The following is an 18,337-nucleotide window of genomic DNA, read 5'->3' on the forward strand; positions in this document are numbered from 1 at the left end:
GTAAGACAGGGTTCTATAATCAAATGTGAAATCTATCTTATTTGTCTGAAAAATATAATATAATATCCCTGTTTTCAACATGGGCGCCGCCATTTTGTTGCTGACGTCATGGAACCCCAGAACCCACCTCACCCCTGCCCACTTTGCCAACCTAGGATGGCTTAGAGTAGACGACAGAGTACAGCAACTTGCAATGGGCCTGGTCTACAAGATACACTATACGACCGGGGTGCCCATGTACATGTCAAAATACTTCCCAAAGGTCAGTGAATACCACAACCACTACACCAGAGGAAGCTCAACAAATCATGTTAAACCCAGATTCGGCTCAAACAAGGGACTAAACACGTTTCGCAATTATGCCACAACAATGTGGAACGCCCTACCCAAAGCTGTAAAGGAATGTGAATCCCTGCCCACATTCAAAACCGCCCTTAAAGAGCACCTACGGGAGGCTGCAATTCGAAACTGGCCACCGTAAATGCCCAAAACCCCCACCACCTCCTAATAGACAGTCTCCTCCCCACCGCATGTATATATTCCCTCCCCGCCGTATGTATATTTCCCTCCCACCCACCCACCCCCTCCTAATGTACAGTCCCCTCCCCATCAAATGTATATACTCTGTCAGGATCTAGGGGTAACAGTACTGTATATTTGAATACCGCCTATGTCACAAATGTATCAGTACTAAATACCTATATGTCCCTATGCCATAAATGTCATGTATGTTGTGTATGTCATAAATGTCTATATGAATTGAAAATGGGGGACCCTGATGGAAACAAGACAAACGTCTTTCTCAGGTCTGCATCCCCTTAACAATTGTATGTATTTAAGCATTACATCACGCGCAGGAGTGGTTTGTGACCAATAAACCATGCCTAGGGGTGGTCGTTAGGCCCGAGGCGCAGCCGAGGGTCGTTAGACCCCCCTAGGCATGGTTTATTGGTCACAAATCACGACTACAAGTGGTGTAAAGCTTTTATACAACTGCCAGATTCATCCAACCTTATTTCTATACAATAAACACACATTAATCGAAGATTTATTGAAAAAACCATCCGCCAGAAAAAGTTGTTCCCACAACTACAAAAAAGACAAATTGCCTCCATGTGGAAGCAGCTTGAAGTGCATCCAACCAAACTAACACATCCAACTGTGTATTATTGGAATGATTGAGAGAAGTTGCCTCATGTGGAAGTAGCTTGAAGTGCATCCAACCAACTAACACATCCAACTGTGTATTATTGGAATGATTGATTGAAAATTTTATTACCAGATGCAGAATGGGTACAATACAGTACGGCTCAATACACACAATTGTTAAGGGAATGCAGACCTACTTTCCATAGAACTTCATTCTTAGATGCTTCTATATAAAGTAGGTAAAACAAATTAAAACGTTTTCTTTGCCCTATAGGAAAAAAACGTTTTCTTCGCCCTATTTTTTTATTTATTTCTTTTAGCCTAAACTTAACCAGTTGGAAACCAGGGGTACAGTAATAAAATTAGCAATCAACCAATCAATCAATTCAATAGACCATGCTCACTTAAAACAGCGCTGCTTCTCTCTCAGTCTGACTCCCCCGCTGTTGCAGACAGGAGTGTGTGTGTGTGTGCGTGTGTGTGTGTGTGTGTGTGTGTGTCACAGTGTGTGTGTGTGTGTGCGTGCGTGTGTGTGTGTATGTGTGTGTGTGTGTGTGTGTGTGTGTGTGTTTGTGGGTACGCCAGCGTCGGACAGTGTGAGAGAGAACGCTGCAGTCAGTAGAAAGTAGGAAGGAAGAAATTTAAATCAATCAATCAATCAATCAATCCGCGATTTTTCTTTTGTTCTAGATTGACTCAAGACCCATCAATTACATCATCCAACATTGTTTAAAGGACTAACACATTCCCCTTGACAGAATCGCTTCATATTTAGTCGTTATGGTGCTTTCAACATAACCATTTGTTGTCCGCGATCTTGTTTTCTCCCGGAGTGAGCCGGGGAGTGATATGTGATTCGGTTGTGGGCGGGTCCTGAGCCCAGGACCGTGGATTGTTGCCAATAAAGACGTGTAAATGGCCAATCAGAATCGAGAAATTTGCATGCCGTTGTATAATGAGCCGTACTGTATTGTACCCATTCTGCAATCTGTTAAATAAAGTTTTCATTCATTCATTCATTCATTCATTCATTCATGGCTGACGTCATGGAGCTTGTTTGGTGTATACACTGCTGGTTAGTTGCCTATAGTGAATGGGTCAGTCGGTAAATAAAATGTTGCCTACAAAACAACGGGACCGCGGTGGTTCTGTTTGTATTGCTCCTGGCTGTTCAAACTAATTTTACCATGTGAGAGAGAGGAAAGTTGGTTAATTTCCACAAACTACCAGTGAAAAAAACAGTGTTGTTGGCATGTTGGCTCAGGCTGGCTACACTCAGGCGGCGTGATCAGCCTGTTGGACAGGGAATGAAGATCCCCAGAGAACACTTCATTGCCTCGGATTATGTTGTTGGGGGTGGAAGGTTTGTCCAGAAGACCACTAATCAGCTGAAGCCTGATGCGGTTCCCTCGGTCTTCGACAGACAGACCGGCGTTAGCTCTCGGGAGCGATCGCTAGCTAGTTGGCACCAGCCGGGGACCGGCGTTAGCTCTCGGGAGCGATCGCTAGCTAGTTAGCACCAGCCGGGGACCGGCGTTAGCAACCGGGAGCGTCGCGGAGCATTCAGCCTGCTGGCTACCTAGATCCACTTCAACCAGCCGAGCGTCGGGAGCTCCAGCAGCTTGTCGATGTGCTAATAGCCTGGAGCCAGCTACCGTTAGCTTGCAGAGGCTCCAGCACACCGACAAGCTGTGTAGCCAGCTACCGTTAGCTTGCAGAGGCTATTAGCACACCGACAAGCTGTGTAGCCAGCAGGCTGAATGCTCCGCGACGCTCCCGGTTGCTAACGCCGGTCCCCGGCTGGTGCTAACTAGCTAGCGATTGCTCCCGAGAGCTAACGCCGAGGAGGGGGATTTGTTTGCAGAGCCTGTAGAAGACATTTACAGCTATTCTTACGTTATCATAAATTAAAACAAAATAATTTGTAGGTAGCCTACTGTGAACCAAATGTAAGCCCATAATATGTTTGCTAACACAATTGCGGGCCCTGCCTTTGTAAATGACAGTAATGAAATAGTATGTTTTCAGGTAGCGTTCTAGCTTCCAACAGTGTTCCAGGGTTCCAGTGTTCCTCTGAGGAGTTTGTTTATTCAGTTGTGAAAATATACCTTCGAAATTATTTATTTCTCTGACTCTCACAAAACGACCTGGAAAATGCAGATTTGAAGGAACTGTCAATTAATCGTGCACATTTGATTAGAAAACAAATAAAAATAGTATGCACAAATCTTTCCTGTGACAAAATGGCATCCAATGTAATAAAAAAAAAACGAACTAGATTCTTGTACCGGATCTCCTCTCTGGTAAACAAGAATACCCTGAAGACTCTGGCAGGAGCACTCATTCAAGGGTACTACGACTATGCTTGCACCTCATGGTACCAAAGCACCTCAAAGGCGCTAAAAACAAGATTACAAACATCACAAAACAAACTAGTCAGACTACTACTTGACCTTACCCCCAGAACCCACCTCACCCCTGCACACTTTGACAACCTAGGATGGCTTAGAGTAGACGACAGAGTACAGCAACTTGCAATGGGCCTGGTCTACAAGATACACTATACGACTAAGGTACCAATGTACATGTCAAAATACTTCCCAAAGGTCAGTGAATACCACGACCACAACACCAGAGGAAGCTCAACAAATCATGTTAAACCCAGATTCGGCTCAAACAAGGGACTAAACACGTTTAGCAATTATGCCACATCAATGTGGAACGTCCTACCCAAAGCTGTAAAGGAATGTGAATCCCTACCCACATTCAAAACCGCTCTTAAAGAGCACCTACGGGAGGCTGCAATTCGAAACTGGCCACCGTAAATGTCCAAACCCCCCACCCCCTCCCAATAGACAGTCTCCTCCCCACCGCATGTATATATTCTCTCCCCGCCGTATATGTATATTTCTCTCCCACCCCCTCCTAATGTACAGTCCCCTCCCCATCATATGTATATACTCTGTCAGGATCTATGAGTAACAGTACTGTATATTTGAATACCGTATATGTCACAAATGTATCAGTACTAAATACCTATATGTCCCTATGGCCTATGCCATAAATGTCATGTATGTTGAGTATGTCATAAATGTCAATATGAAATGAAAATGGGGGACCCTGATGTAAACAAGACAAACGTCTTTCTCTGGTCTGCATCCCCTTAACAATTGTGTGTATTGAGCCGTACTGTATTGTACCCATTCTGCAATCTGTTAAATAAAGTTTTCATTCATTCATTCACAATCAATGACAATTACCAATACATGTGTTATAAAGAATAATGAATGAAGAATAGTAAAATCACATCCCTGGATTATAGTATAATTACACCATCAATGTGGTCATAATAACATGGCTCTGTATACTGAAAGACCATCATGCGATAATGATGCACAGTTGCACAATGATCACACAGTTGCCCTTTTCAGTCTGTTAAAGGGACAGTCCACAAGACTTATCTGATTTGCTACAATCTGGAAGCCCTTTCAGTCCATCCAACAGGCACTTTGTAGCAGTGTTGTTGGTTTTTAAGATATTATTGGGAGCAGGAAATGTTAACTGTATGTTAACTGAATATTGCTGAGTAAAATAATTTAATAATCTCCCACTGGGGTAAATGTAGCCCCTTTGTATCTCTAAATACATTTGAAACCGATTGTAAATACAGATTTACACATTGACTAAACAGATCGACGTCAACATTTAGAAATGCAAATATGAACTTTATCACGTTAATGGAAGTAGGGTAGGTGTGGGTGGTGTATGTCATTTTGTCACCAGTGGTGGTGGGTGTGTCTGTCTGGAGATGTGGGTGCGTCACCTGGGAAGAAGGGTAATTAATATCACCTGTGCCTGGGAACCACTCAGTGTTTGTTTGTTACAGAGCGAGGGTGAGGCAGGGTGCCTATATTTCTGTTGACCGCATTACGTTACTCAGTTACCATCGAAATCATACACCATCTGCAAGAGCATGTAACAGTTACAGAAGGCTAAAATAAACACCCTTGAATTGCAGCTACGGACTCAGGCTCATTCATTGGACTCGCGTGTCGGACAGATCTCCCTGCCCAAGCCCTCTCAGCGGCTTTTTACTTGTCACTTTCAAAAAGTCGCGTTACAGTAGGAACAGATTTAGATACAATACACTAGGTCTGAAGTGAACATTCCCTTTCAAAATAAGGGTCTCTGGGTGTAGAAAATAGACAGCTAAACCCAAAACTACTGTTATATATGGGCGGCACGGTGGTGTAGTGGTTAACACTGTCGCCTCACAGCAAGAAGGTCCAGGGTTCGATTCCCGCTTGGGGACCAGGTTTCCATGATGCCAGGTACCCAGGTGGGGTATCTCCCGGGCCTTTCTGTGTGGAGTTTGCATGTTCTCCCCGTGCTCGCAAGGGTTTCCCCCCCGATAAGATAAACCCAATGGAAAAACATGCACAACAACAGATCGCTAACGCTGTGGCGTCCTTGAAGAAGACGGACAGGAGCACTTGGATTGGTCCCCTGGCGCGGCTCACGTTGACGCCTGTCTGCTCCTGGCTGCCCTTGGGGGGGGGGAGGACGACGGGATGGGTTAATCGCAGAGACGAATCGCATCGGCGATCCTAAAGAGAATGCATGCGTGTGTGTTCCGGTGTGTGTGCTAAACTAACCGCTGTGAGTACCGCTAAAAAACATTGAGTGTCGTTGCATGCCGAATAAAGACCTCTGCAACAGGTCCTGCATTATTTATTATAACATTCTTATGGGGGGGAAGCATTAAATGTGCCACCACTGCATGCTGTAAGGCATCCCTCCAGCAGGGGGCCACAGCTCGTCCATAATGGGAGTTTGAGAAACTATCTCTGCTGCTCTACCTGTACATGACCAGCAGATGGGCTCATGGGCACAGTCATTATTTAAGTCATACTTCAATATGAACCAGATAAATGTCAAAAGGGAGACCAATCAACTTGCCCTCACTTCCTTGTGGGTCCCTCTCTCTTTATTTTATTTTCTCTCATCTGAGTAGAGCTTTTACATTGAAACCTCCTAGTCCTGACTTCCCTGCGTGCCTGTAGGTATGATGTAATGTGACCAGCTAAGTTGGGTCAGCCACCATCAGCCTAGCATTGTGCCACAACAGTGGGAGGTGTAGTGGTTACGCCATTGTTGTTTCCCGCATGGTCCACCCCACTTGAAATTGCAATGTATTCTCAATGGACACATTTCTAAATAATCAACAAATAAAGCATGAACATTGACACGGTGTACCTTTCTGTGTGTATTCATCCACAATCTATAGCTCAACATGAACAAATTGGCAATTCATCGTAAAAGTAGAAAAATAACAACGTTTATGTTTTCGTTCACTGAGAAACTACACAATGGCCGTGACGTGTATTAAGCGACAGCACAGAACGACAGGCGTTCAACTGGTAAGTGTAGTTCTTTTTTTTAACGACAAATGAAACAACCTTGTAACTAACTTTATCTCAACCAAAAATGCTTAAACAATAATGTTTGTGATAAGAAGGGAACTAATTTTGTGCAAAAATGGAAAGCTTGCCAATGTTCATAATGCAGAATTATTACAATAGCCGATAATACATTTTCCCAATGATAAATCCCTATACGGGTGGAATGCGCGGGAAACGAAAGTGACGTCAGACTACAACAGCTACCAACGAGGAGCTTCGTATAGTGAGCCATATCAGTCTGTGTGGATGTTGGAATAGTGTCCATCCAAATATCAAAACACTATTCAAAAGTCCCTTTTGGGGCCACGTTCACCCCAATGGGAGATCCGGAGAAAATGTGACGCAATGTGGCTATTTCCTTCAGTCCCATAGAAATCGCGGTAAACAAGTTTGCATGAGAGCTGTCCAGCGCAGCGATCTCACTAACAAATCGATAACGACTGTGTAAAAGTCCCGCCCGCTTAGGAGACGAGAAATGTTCTATTTTCATTCCATAGACATGGCTTGGAATCTGTCATCTTCTTTATATTCAGTATCTATGGAAGAACGTTTTAACAGTTTAAGCAACAAGGACTCACCAAAGTCATAGATAGTGGAGCGTATGATGGTTCCTAATACACATTTCTCTCAGTCAAACTCTTGACTATTCTATGCAATTTTGCACATATTTCCCAACATCTACACACAAATATTATACTTTTTGTTTTGTTATGTTAGATATCTGATTTCAAAGTTGATTTATTGTTACTAGGTTCCACTATCATTTACATTTAGTCATTTAGCTGACGCTTTTATCCAAAGCGACTTACAAGTTCTGTGCGACAAGTCATCAGGAAGGGTACAACTCTATCAGCTGAGTAACAATGTTCATCAAAGTGTTGCGTGTTACAGTGTAGGTTAGTTTATTAGGACAAGTGCATGACAGTAAGGTTAGTTAGGGTTAGAGTTCTCTTTTCTTTTTTATATTATTATTATTTCAGATAATGGTTGAAGAAGTGCGTCTTAAGTCGACGGCAGAAGATTGGACGGGTTTCGGCTGTCCTAACTGGGGTGGGTAGTTCATTCCACCATTGTGGGGCAAGGACTGAGAATAGGCAGCTTCTCTTTGATGACCCTCCGGGAGCTTGGATAGGAGTGGGTCTGAGGCGGTCATCTGGGAATTATGTTATCAGGAAATGTGTTATGTGGGTCATTATTTCTTCACAGTCAGACAAGCTTGACCCTTTTTCAACAAGTTAATATAGGTTGAAAAAGTTCCAGGCACTCTTCATGTATAAAAAAAGCTTTAATAAATCGCTTAGTTCATTTTAGAACAATTAAAAAACACCAACATGTTTCGGCCTCTCTATCGGCCTTTCTTCAGGGCATACAAACAAACAAATTGGTGAACTGAGAAGGCCGATAGAGAGGCCGACACATGTTGGTGTTTTTTAATTGTTCTAAAATGAACTAAGCGATTTATTAAAGCTTTTTTTATACATGAAGAGTGCCTGGAACTTCCTTGTTTTTTCAACTGGCTCCCCTATATCCAAAGAGCACCTTCAAAAACACTGGATTCACACTACAAAGCCCTCCTTCTTGTTCAAGTTAATATAGGTCTCTGAGGTCCCCAAAACATGTCTTTGAAGTTTTTTGTGCCGATAATACGACTCCGATTATGCATCCTAGCAGCCGCTATAGTTCCAGTCCTGTTCTTGACAGGTTGTTTCTGTGTCTGTAGTTTGAATGCAAATGAGCCGCAGCTCCCCAGCGCTGTGCTCCGGAACTGTGCGTGAACTCTGGCCCGCCCGGCTCACGGAATGTATATCAAACTGTCAAACTACGTGTTGCAGATCAAATACGAGGTAAGATCCAGCAATTACCATTTTTATTAATTTTTTTATCCAGGAATGTCCCATTGAGATACAAGATCTCTTCTTCCAGGGAGTCCATGCTTTACTACTTGCCTAAAATGTTCAGAAACATATTTTAGAACGTTTTTTCACATGCACACACACAAGTCAAGGACTGCACATTGTCTATGACCCCCAGTTTGACGTGACAGAGAGGCAATGAATGGCTTGTAAATCTAGGCAGCTCAGAACAATCGGACTGAGTTGTTTTATACGTCATAGATTAGTCTGGTTTTAATCTGATTAGTCTTAATTGTGTTTTTATGTTTTTTTTTTCTTTTTCTCTCCCCGTCCCAATTTAGTCGCCGTGCCAATTCCCCCCCCTCCCCTACTTGGCTGCTGTATGCATGTTCTCCTACTAGTCGGTACAAGGGCGTCCCGAAGCCGACCGCACGCTTCCTCCGATACGTGCGGCGACTGCCAGTGACGTCTTTTCACTTGGCAGCGAGGACTCTCATTGGTGAAGTGAAACGCGTGGGAGGGCACGCTATCTCCACCAAGTCCTGCCCCCGCTGAGCAAGCGCCGAGACCTGACCTGTAGGCGTCGCTGTCCACAACGCCAGCTTCCCACCCACCAGCTTCCCACCCCCTAATACTGCCAATTGTATTAGTATGAACGACCAGCCAAGCTGGTAGCAACGCCGTGAGCTGGGCTTGAACCCAGCATCTCCTGCGTTGGTGAGGAGCGCAATCTCCGCTACGCCACCTGACCGCCCTTTTATGTTTTATGTTTAAAACAAACATTTTTATATTAAATTAATTATTTCCTGGAGGATTATGCCAATGACTAGTCGACTAAGAATGTCTTTTAAGTGACGACTTCCCTACAAAAAAATCTCCATAAATTAGCATTTAGATTAGTATTTTTTTTCTCTTCATTTAACTTCCTTTATTAATCTTTTAGGGGAGCATTTCCCTGGACCCCCGGAGAGCTAATGAACCCCATTTGAATACTTTGGGGAGCATAATGTTATACAATGGTGCCACCTCTGAAAAATGGCACTAATGTATAACATTATGCTCCCCAAAGTATGCAAATTGTGATAATGAGTGAGTTTTGAAATAGAATATAAAGGTGTGAAATTTGATCAATAATTCCCAGGGAAATTATGTGGGCGCGTGATCAAATTACAGTACTGGTCAGTTTAAACTTTAGACAAAGCTGTGTACTGCTACACTGGTAGTACTGATACAATGGTAAAAACCAACAAATGAATAATCTTGAACTAATCAATTGTAAGTTTCACCAACAACAATATGAACTGGTACAAATATAATCACACATAAACATTCCCCATCCATGAGTTGCAATCAGAAAGCTCAGAATAGTTTGACTTCCTGAAACAAGGTGGACTGTCCGTTCTCCTTCCTCCCTCATTCCCTGTTAGTCAAGTAGTGAAGTGATGGCTGGTTCATATGCCAGAGAGACAAACTGAAGCCAAGTCTGCATTATACAATGGCATGCAAATTTCTTGATTCTGATTGGCTGAAGCACTTGTTTCAGACGTTGTTATTTCTCATAACACACTCCACGTGATCCCAGAACCCGCCCACAACCGAATTACTTTGTTTCCGAATCACTGCGCCGTTCATTCTTTTACTGAATGAAACCAAGATGGTGGACACTAATCTTTATGAATGGATGTATTGATTCAGTCATAACGACTCATTCAAAATAGATAAATTTACCTGTAATATGTTAGTTGTTTACACAATGTTGGATTATGTAATTGGTTTGTCATGACTCATTGTAAAACAATGGGGGAGTGGCCACTGGCAGTTGCAGAATCCGACTCCTCTCGGGTGAACGCGCAGACACTCCAGCATGTAATAGAACTCAACTCGTTATTATTGGCGCATAGATTGCAGAAATACGGGAACGTTTTGATTATATTTAAAAAGCTTTGACATTGTAAAACGAAATAAGTGGAGTTTCGAAGCTGTAAGCAGAATACAAGTCATAGGAACACCCACGATAGTGTTCTTCCCCCTTCCTACTGTATAAGAAAGAATTAAAAACGCATTGCAAGGAGAACAGAGGTTATTTGTTTCGCGTGATTTTAAAAACGCTGTATTAAAAGAACCAATATAAGGATCCACGCGAGCTTTCTACTGTGGGTACATCTTGGCGTCCCGCAACTTCTATCACCGAAAATGCTTAGAAAAGGAAAGCCGACCGTTGTTATTTCGTATATAATACACTCCACGTGACCCCAGAACCTCAATGTAAATAAACCATAATCACCCTACAAAAACAGTACTGTATTTGTAAATCTGGTATGTCATAAATGTATAGATGTAGCAGTACTGTCTATCTGTATGTCATATGTTATGATGCATTGAAAATGGGGGACCCTGATGTAAACAAGACGAAAGTCTTTCTCCGATTGTGTATTGAGCTGTACTGTATTGTACCCATTCTGCAATCTGGTAATACAATTTTCAATCAATCAATCAATCCAATAACAACCGCTAACTTCACTGTTAGATGGCATGCTTTGAAACACTGCACCTCCCAGCTGCTTCTAGACACGGAGGCAACTTATTTTTTATTTTTTTGGACCTACTTTCTCTGCGGATGGTTTTGTGAATAAATCTCCATTATGCTTCAATTACTGTGTGTTTATTGTATAGCAATAAGGTTGGATGAATTCGGCAATTGTATAAAAGACATTACGCCACTTGTAGTTGTGTGTTATAAGAATTAGAGCATGCCTAGGGGGGCTAACGACCCTCGGCTGTGCCTCGGGCCTAACAATCACCTCTAGGCATGCTCTAATTCTTATAACACACTCCGGCGCGTGATGTAATGCTTAACTAAATTATCATCTCAAAATGAACAAATCAATGAAAAGAGTCAAGACTCTTGTGGACCATGTGGAGCGCGTTGGGAATAAGATCATATTGATGTCAGTCCAGGAGGCTGCAATCTTTATTCATCAAGTTGGATGACGAATCCTATCTTCACACACATCGACTAAAAAAGCTCCCATTTAGAAGACATCAAATGCCATCTCATCTGTGATGCTGAAGCACAAACTCTGTCCCAATCAAATAGATTAATATAAAGCTAGAGTAGAGTTTATCCAAAGTGCTTTACAATTTGTTCCTCACATTTTACCCATTCACTCCCACATTCACACACCGATGGCGGAGGCAACCATGCAAGGTGCCAACCTGCTCATCGGGAGCAATTAGGGGTTAAGTGTCTTGCTCAAGGACACTTCGACACACTGCCCGGGAGGAGCGGGAATCGTACCGGGAACCTCCGGATTACCAGATGACAGCTCTACCTCCCAAGCCACTGTCGCCCCAGTACAGTACAGCTAAAGTAGAGTGTACTTCTTATCCACAGAGTACAGCTAGAGTAGTGTGCACTTCTTATCCACAGAGTACAGCTAGAGTAGTGTGCACTTCTTATCCACACAGTACAGCTAAAGTAGAGTGTACTTCTTATCCACACAGTACAGCTAAAGTAGAGTGTACTTCTTATCCACACAGTACAGCTAGAGTAGAGTGTACTTCTTATCCACACAGTACAGCTAAAGTAGAGTGTACTTCTTATCCACAGTACAGCTAAAGTAGAGTGTACTTCTTATCCACACAGTACAGCTAGAGTAGTGTGCACTTCTTATCCACACAGTACAGCTAAAGTAGAGTGTACTTCTTATCCACACAGTACAGCTAGAGTAGTGTGCACTTCTTATCCACACAGTACAGCTAGAGTAGTGTGCACTTCTTATCCACACAGTACAGCTAAAGTAGAGTGTACTTCTTATCCACACAGTACAGCTAGAGTAGTGTGCACTTCTTATCCACAGAGTACAGCTAGAGTAGTGTGCACTTCTTATCCACACAGTACAGCTAGAGTAGTGTGCACTTCTTATCCACACAGTACAGCTAGAGTAGTGTGCACTTCTTATCCACAGAGTACAGCTAGAGTAGTGTGCACTTCTTATCCACACAGTACAGCTAGAGTAGTGTGCACTTCTTATCCACACAGTACAGCTAGAGTAGTGTGCACTTCTTATCCACACAGTACAGCTAGAGTAGTGTGCACTTCTTATCCACACAGTACAGCTAGAGTAGTGTGCACTTCTTATCCACACAGTACAGCTAGAGTAGTGTGCACTTCTTATCCACAGAGTACAGCTAGAGTAGAGTGCACTTTTAACACTAACCAAACAAGTCATTGAAACTCTAGTTACAGTACTCTCACATCTTGACTATTGCTCAATGATTTGGTCAGGGGCAAACAAGGGAGACTTGGGAAAGTTGCAGCTGGTTCAAAACAGAGCAGCTCGGCTTGGCTGTATCAGTGCGATTCATTCTTCTCTTTTATTTTCACTTCAGGTAGTTGTACCTTAAGAGAATTGTAGGCTGGCATCTGTAAATGCAGATATAAGTACTTTATTCTTATTTTATTATCATTATTATCATTATTTTTATTCCAATGAAATGAAAATCAGAAAATCAGTGGTATATGATGGAAAATATGAAAGTCAATGCTTGAAGGAAAATGGACTTTGGAAATCAGTTTTCATTCTATTTATTTACTGTTCTGTAAAAGTCTTGTTGAATGTAATGTTTTATGTTTTGTGTGGACCCCAGGAAGACTAGTTGTCATGCAACAGCTAATGGGGATCCTAATAAACTCAATAAACAATCCACACAGTACAGCTAGAGTCCCCACTGCTGCTGATCCCCATTACACAAATCAGTGTTCCAAGTCCAACCACCACTGTAACATACAACATTTGTATAACATACCGTGTTTGAGCCAATCCGAAATACCAAATGAGTCACGTGACTTAAGTTTCCCCGGTCCTGCGCGAGCTGCTGCACTAAAATAATATGATAGGGCTTTATGGAGAAACCTGACTAAAAGTAGTTTCAAACGAAAATGGCTGGATGTCATTTTGCCAAATCAGCATTGGCTGTGTCTTTCACCTTTTACATTATCTAGCTTTGGCATGGATTGATTGGTTAGATCGCTAGCATGGCTAACACATGCAAATATATTGTATTGTATTGTATAGAAATACTTGACAAGTATTATGTTCCTTATGCTTACAGCTAATGCATTAAAGATAGAACTTTATTATTGTTTATTTTTCTTTACCAATACTATTGGAATTTTACTATTGGAATTTCTCCCTGCTGAACTGTACTGAACTGAAAACCGTGATTTTTGTGAACTGTAGCAGAGCATAGCCTGTCCAAGACAACAAGTAAATGGTAAATGGCTGCTTTTTTATATAGCAGCTTTTATCCAAAGCGCTTTACAATTTGTTCCTCACATTTTACCCATTTACTCACACCGACGGTGGAGGCAACCATGCAAGGTGCCAACCTGCTCATCGGGAGCAATTAGGGGTTAAGTGTCTTGCTCATGGACACATCGACACGCTGCCTGGGAGGAGGAGCGGGAATCGAACCGGGAACGGATTGCCAGATGACTGCTCTACCTCCTGAGCCACTGTCGCTCCGTCCACCGGAGCTCACAGTACAAGTCCATTTGGGAGATATTTCGAGTAGTACCCCCCCCCCCCCCTCCCCCTCCGCTGCACCGGACTCCCCTGCTGACAACACTGAATGGTTGGTCTCTAAAGCAACACTTTTGTGATATAAATGATCTTTTCCCCCCCACTTAGACCAGCTTCTATGCCCCCACTTAGACCAGCTTCTATGCCCCCACTTAGCCCAGCTTCTATGCCCCCACTTAGACCAGCTTTTATGCACACCATCCTGTGGATTTTACCATTAGTTACCATAGCAACCTCTTATCATGATTAACAATTTCAGTGCCAGCCATTCAACACTTCAATGATAGCGTTAAAAACGCATAATCTATGTTTTAAATTATGGCAATGTGTCTAATCTGCCTGTCGTTTATCAATGACTTGTATGCAGTCAACATTGTCGAAACGGATTGTTTTTTTATCGGTTCATTTTCATTTTATAGCATTTTAAAAAGCCCTCGTTTTCAAGGAAAATATAAAGATTACGTGATAAAAGGCATTTACTGGAATATTCTAGAATACACAAAAACTGTCATTTTTCGGCCTATTTATGAATCGTTTTCAAATAAACACTAGATTATCGATAGTATATGTGTACTTATGCACGCTATAGAGGCGGGCTGAAAAATAGATTCTCATTTCCTCATCAGCGATCACAGCCACATCACACATAGGGCAAACGCTTATATCTCCGTGAAAACAGGTCTGATTATCCTAAGACTGGTAAAATAGATTCCTTACCTGAGATCAGATGTTATCCAAAAAGATTATTCCAATTCCTGATCGCCATTCCAAATATCGATGACGCTTATTGATTACAGTGTTGATACTGTAAATACATAATCCACAGGTTTTCCGGGCCGGCGAGCACAATCGATCCTTCAGATGCCTTGAGGGAAAAATAAAATTAGGAAACTGACCACTCCCCCTGCATCAGTCAGAACTGATGGTGTGCAGTTACACAGGGAGAGACGATAGGGGGCGGTATCTTCCCAATTGAGCTCAGAGAGACTCTGCAGCACTAACCCGAGGCTATTAAATAATTAAAATCGCCAATAAATAAAAAATACGGCAAACAAACGACATTTCACGTCGTCTGCACTCAATGGGGGGTCTGATAAGACGACAATTGTCGTGGCTGGCACTCAAAGTGTTAATATCTTTAAAGGGGAACTATCTTATAAATGGCCTTTTTCAGTGTTTAGCATTGTTTCCTAGCTATGTGGACTTATATTAATATGATCTATGTCTCTAATTCTCATATTGGCGCATTCTTCCAATTCTCCTCTCACAATATTCACCCTCACTGAACTGAGTCATCTGAAAATGTGCTGATTTGTGATGTCAGAGAGACACCGCTGCATGATAATGTTCAGGCGAGGCAGTGGTTTACCATTGTGGTTGGTGCCCAGGCTCAAAACGGCTTAAGATCTTGAGGTAGAAAAATGCTGTTTTTGAGGACTTCATTAGAAATACAAAACAATGAATTAAAAAAAAAAAAAAAAATTACAGAGGTGTTCCATAAACTCACATGAATTGTGTAAAAGTGCCCAAATAGTGAAAGAAATAGTAAAATAGTTCCCCTTTAAAACTCACATTTCCCCTCAAAATGCAGTAAAATATAATTGTACTCAACATAAAATCACATACCGGTACTTAATTATTTTCTTTGAATGTTTGTTTTGTAGCAAGTTGCTACAAAACACATTCAAAGAAGAGAATTGGTTGCAGCCATCTTTAGTTACAGACTTTCCCATTCAAAACTCCTCATTACTGTCTCTGACTGAAACTCAAATGAGGAAAAGGCTGTTTTGTCTTTTGGGTAGAAAACAGTTGGAGTAACACACACTAGCATTTATCTCTTTGGAGTTTAGACGCAGCCCATCTCCTCACGTCTCCTTCAGAACCTCTCCAGGAAGTAAATTCCATGATGGCCCAATCAAATGCCACTCTTCTCAGATGATTTCGCACTATACTCCCCAAACTCTGCATGCGCAGATTGATGTGCACCTCATGGTACCAAAGCAGCTCAAAGGTCCTAAAAACAAGGCTACAAACATCACAAAACAAACTGATCAGACAACTGCTTGGCCTTACTCCTAAAACCCACCTTACCCCTGCCCCTTTTGACAATCTACGATGGCTTAGAGTAGACGACAGAGTACAGCAACTTGCAATGGGCCTGGTCTACAAGATACACTACACCACTAAGATACCCATTTACCTGTCGAAATACTTCCTAAAAGGTCAGTGGAGTCCATGACCTCAACACCAGAGGGAGTTCTACAAATCACATTCAACCCAGATTCGGCTCAAACAAGGGACTAAACACGTGACGTAAAGGAATGTGAATCCCTACCCTCCTTCAAAACCGCTCTCAAATAGCACCTACGGGTGGCTGCAATTTAAAACTGGCCCAAATGTCAAAATCCCCCCCCCCCCTCCAATGTATAGTTTCTTCCCCTTCAGATGTATATTTTTTTATGATCTCTCTTTCTTACACAGTACCGTATATATTTGTGTCTTGTATGTCATAAATGTCTTGATGAATTGAAAATGGAGGACCCTTATGTAAACAAGACGAAATACTTTTTCTGGTCTGCATCCTCTTAGCAGTTGTTAGTATTGAGCTGTACTGTATTGTACCCATTCTGCAATCTGTTAATAAAGTTTTCAATCAATCAATCAATCAATCAATCAATCAATAAACCTAGATCTGGACAATCCAGACTCTGTGGGCAATCTGTGCATGGGGAGTAGGACTTGCGATCGGTCTCTCGGTGTTCAGGACTCAGGCGTATAAAAGTCTATTGGATCATGTCTCCACTCTCCAGCCCCCCCACAGCCGTAGCTACAACCACTTAATGTCAAGGCTCTCATCCACATTCATTCATTTTCTCCCCCTGCTCTCTCCCCCATGAGCTCAATGTAACGCGGAAGTGCAGTGGTCTATAGGGGGTCCACCAATCTTGAAATTGCCATGTATTTCCAATGGACCCATTTCTAAATCGTCTCGTTTAAAACAAATAAAGCATGAACATTGGCATGGTGTACCTTTCTGTGTGTATTCATCCACAATCTATAGCTCAACATGAAAAAAGTTGCAATTAACCGTAAAGGTAGCAAAATAACAACGTTTATGTTTTCGTTCACTGAGGAACTACACTTGTCTCTGGCGCTGCTGACGGCGACAGCACTGAACGACCGGCGTTCTACTGGTAAATGTAGTTATTTTTTAACGACAAATTAAAAACCTTATATACCTTTATTCCAACCAAAAATGCTTAAACAATAATGTTAGTGATAGAAGGGTGGAACTCATTTTGTGCAAAAATGGAAAGCTTGCCAATGTTCATGAGGCAGAATTGTTACAATAGCCGATAATCGGGGCGGTTAGGTGGCCGAGCGGAGATTGCGTTCGTCACCAACCCCGGAGCTGTGAGCTGGATTCGCCTGTTCGAATCCAGCTCACAGCTCCGGGGTTGTCACCAGCTTGGCTGGCCGTCTGCACCAATACAATTGGCTGTATTAGAGGGTGGGAGAAGCTGGCGGGGTGGGTCCGGGTCGTTGTAAACAGCGACTCCTACAGTTCGGTCGGGGCGCCTGCTAAGCGCGGATAGGACTTGAGGGGGATAGTGTGATCCTCCCACACGCTACGCCCTCTCAATGAGAATCCGCGCTGCCAGGTGAAAAGAAGCGGTGATTGGCTGGACGTGTGTCGGAGGAAGCATGTGGTAGCCTCCACTCTCCCAGATGATCTGACTGTGGGGGGTAAGTGCGCAGCGACCAGGAAGGGACTGGGAATTGGCATACGACTAACATTGGGATGGGAGAAAATCGGAGGAAAATGGAGGGGGGAAAAGATTAAAAAAAACAATAGCCGATAATCCATTTTCCTAATGATAAAGCCCTATACGGGTGGACCGCGCGGGAAACTAAAGTGACGTCAGACTACACCTCCCTATTGGCATGAAGCCATCATCAATGACTATCATCTGTGATGCTGAGATGCACAGAAATGTTCCATTTTTCCCCTCATCAGTCATCTCCTTTCTTCCTTTCTTCCTTCCCATGTCACTTCCAAGTTACTCCCTAGGAGAAGACGAGTGGTTGGCTAGACGTATAAGAACAGTCTATGATTGTAGGTGGTAGGGAGGGAGGTAAGGGCGTGGAATAATGGTATGCAGGTCCTCAGGGAAACTAGACGTTGACGACATTTCCTTGACAACAATACGTAACTTCCGTTTCCACAGGACAGCGATAGGAGTCTAGGACCAGGATTGCGTTCGTATGTGCCGACACTCAGACCTGA

Source organism: Notolepis coatsorum (assembly GCF_963971535.1).
Source record: "Notolepis coatsorum genome assembly, chromosome: 2".
In the NCBI taxonomy this organism is placed as follows: Eukaryota; Metazoa; Chordata; class Actinopteri; order Aulopiformes; family Paralepididae; genus Notolepis; species Notolepis coatsorum.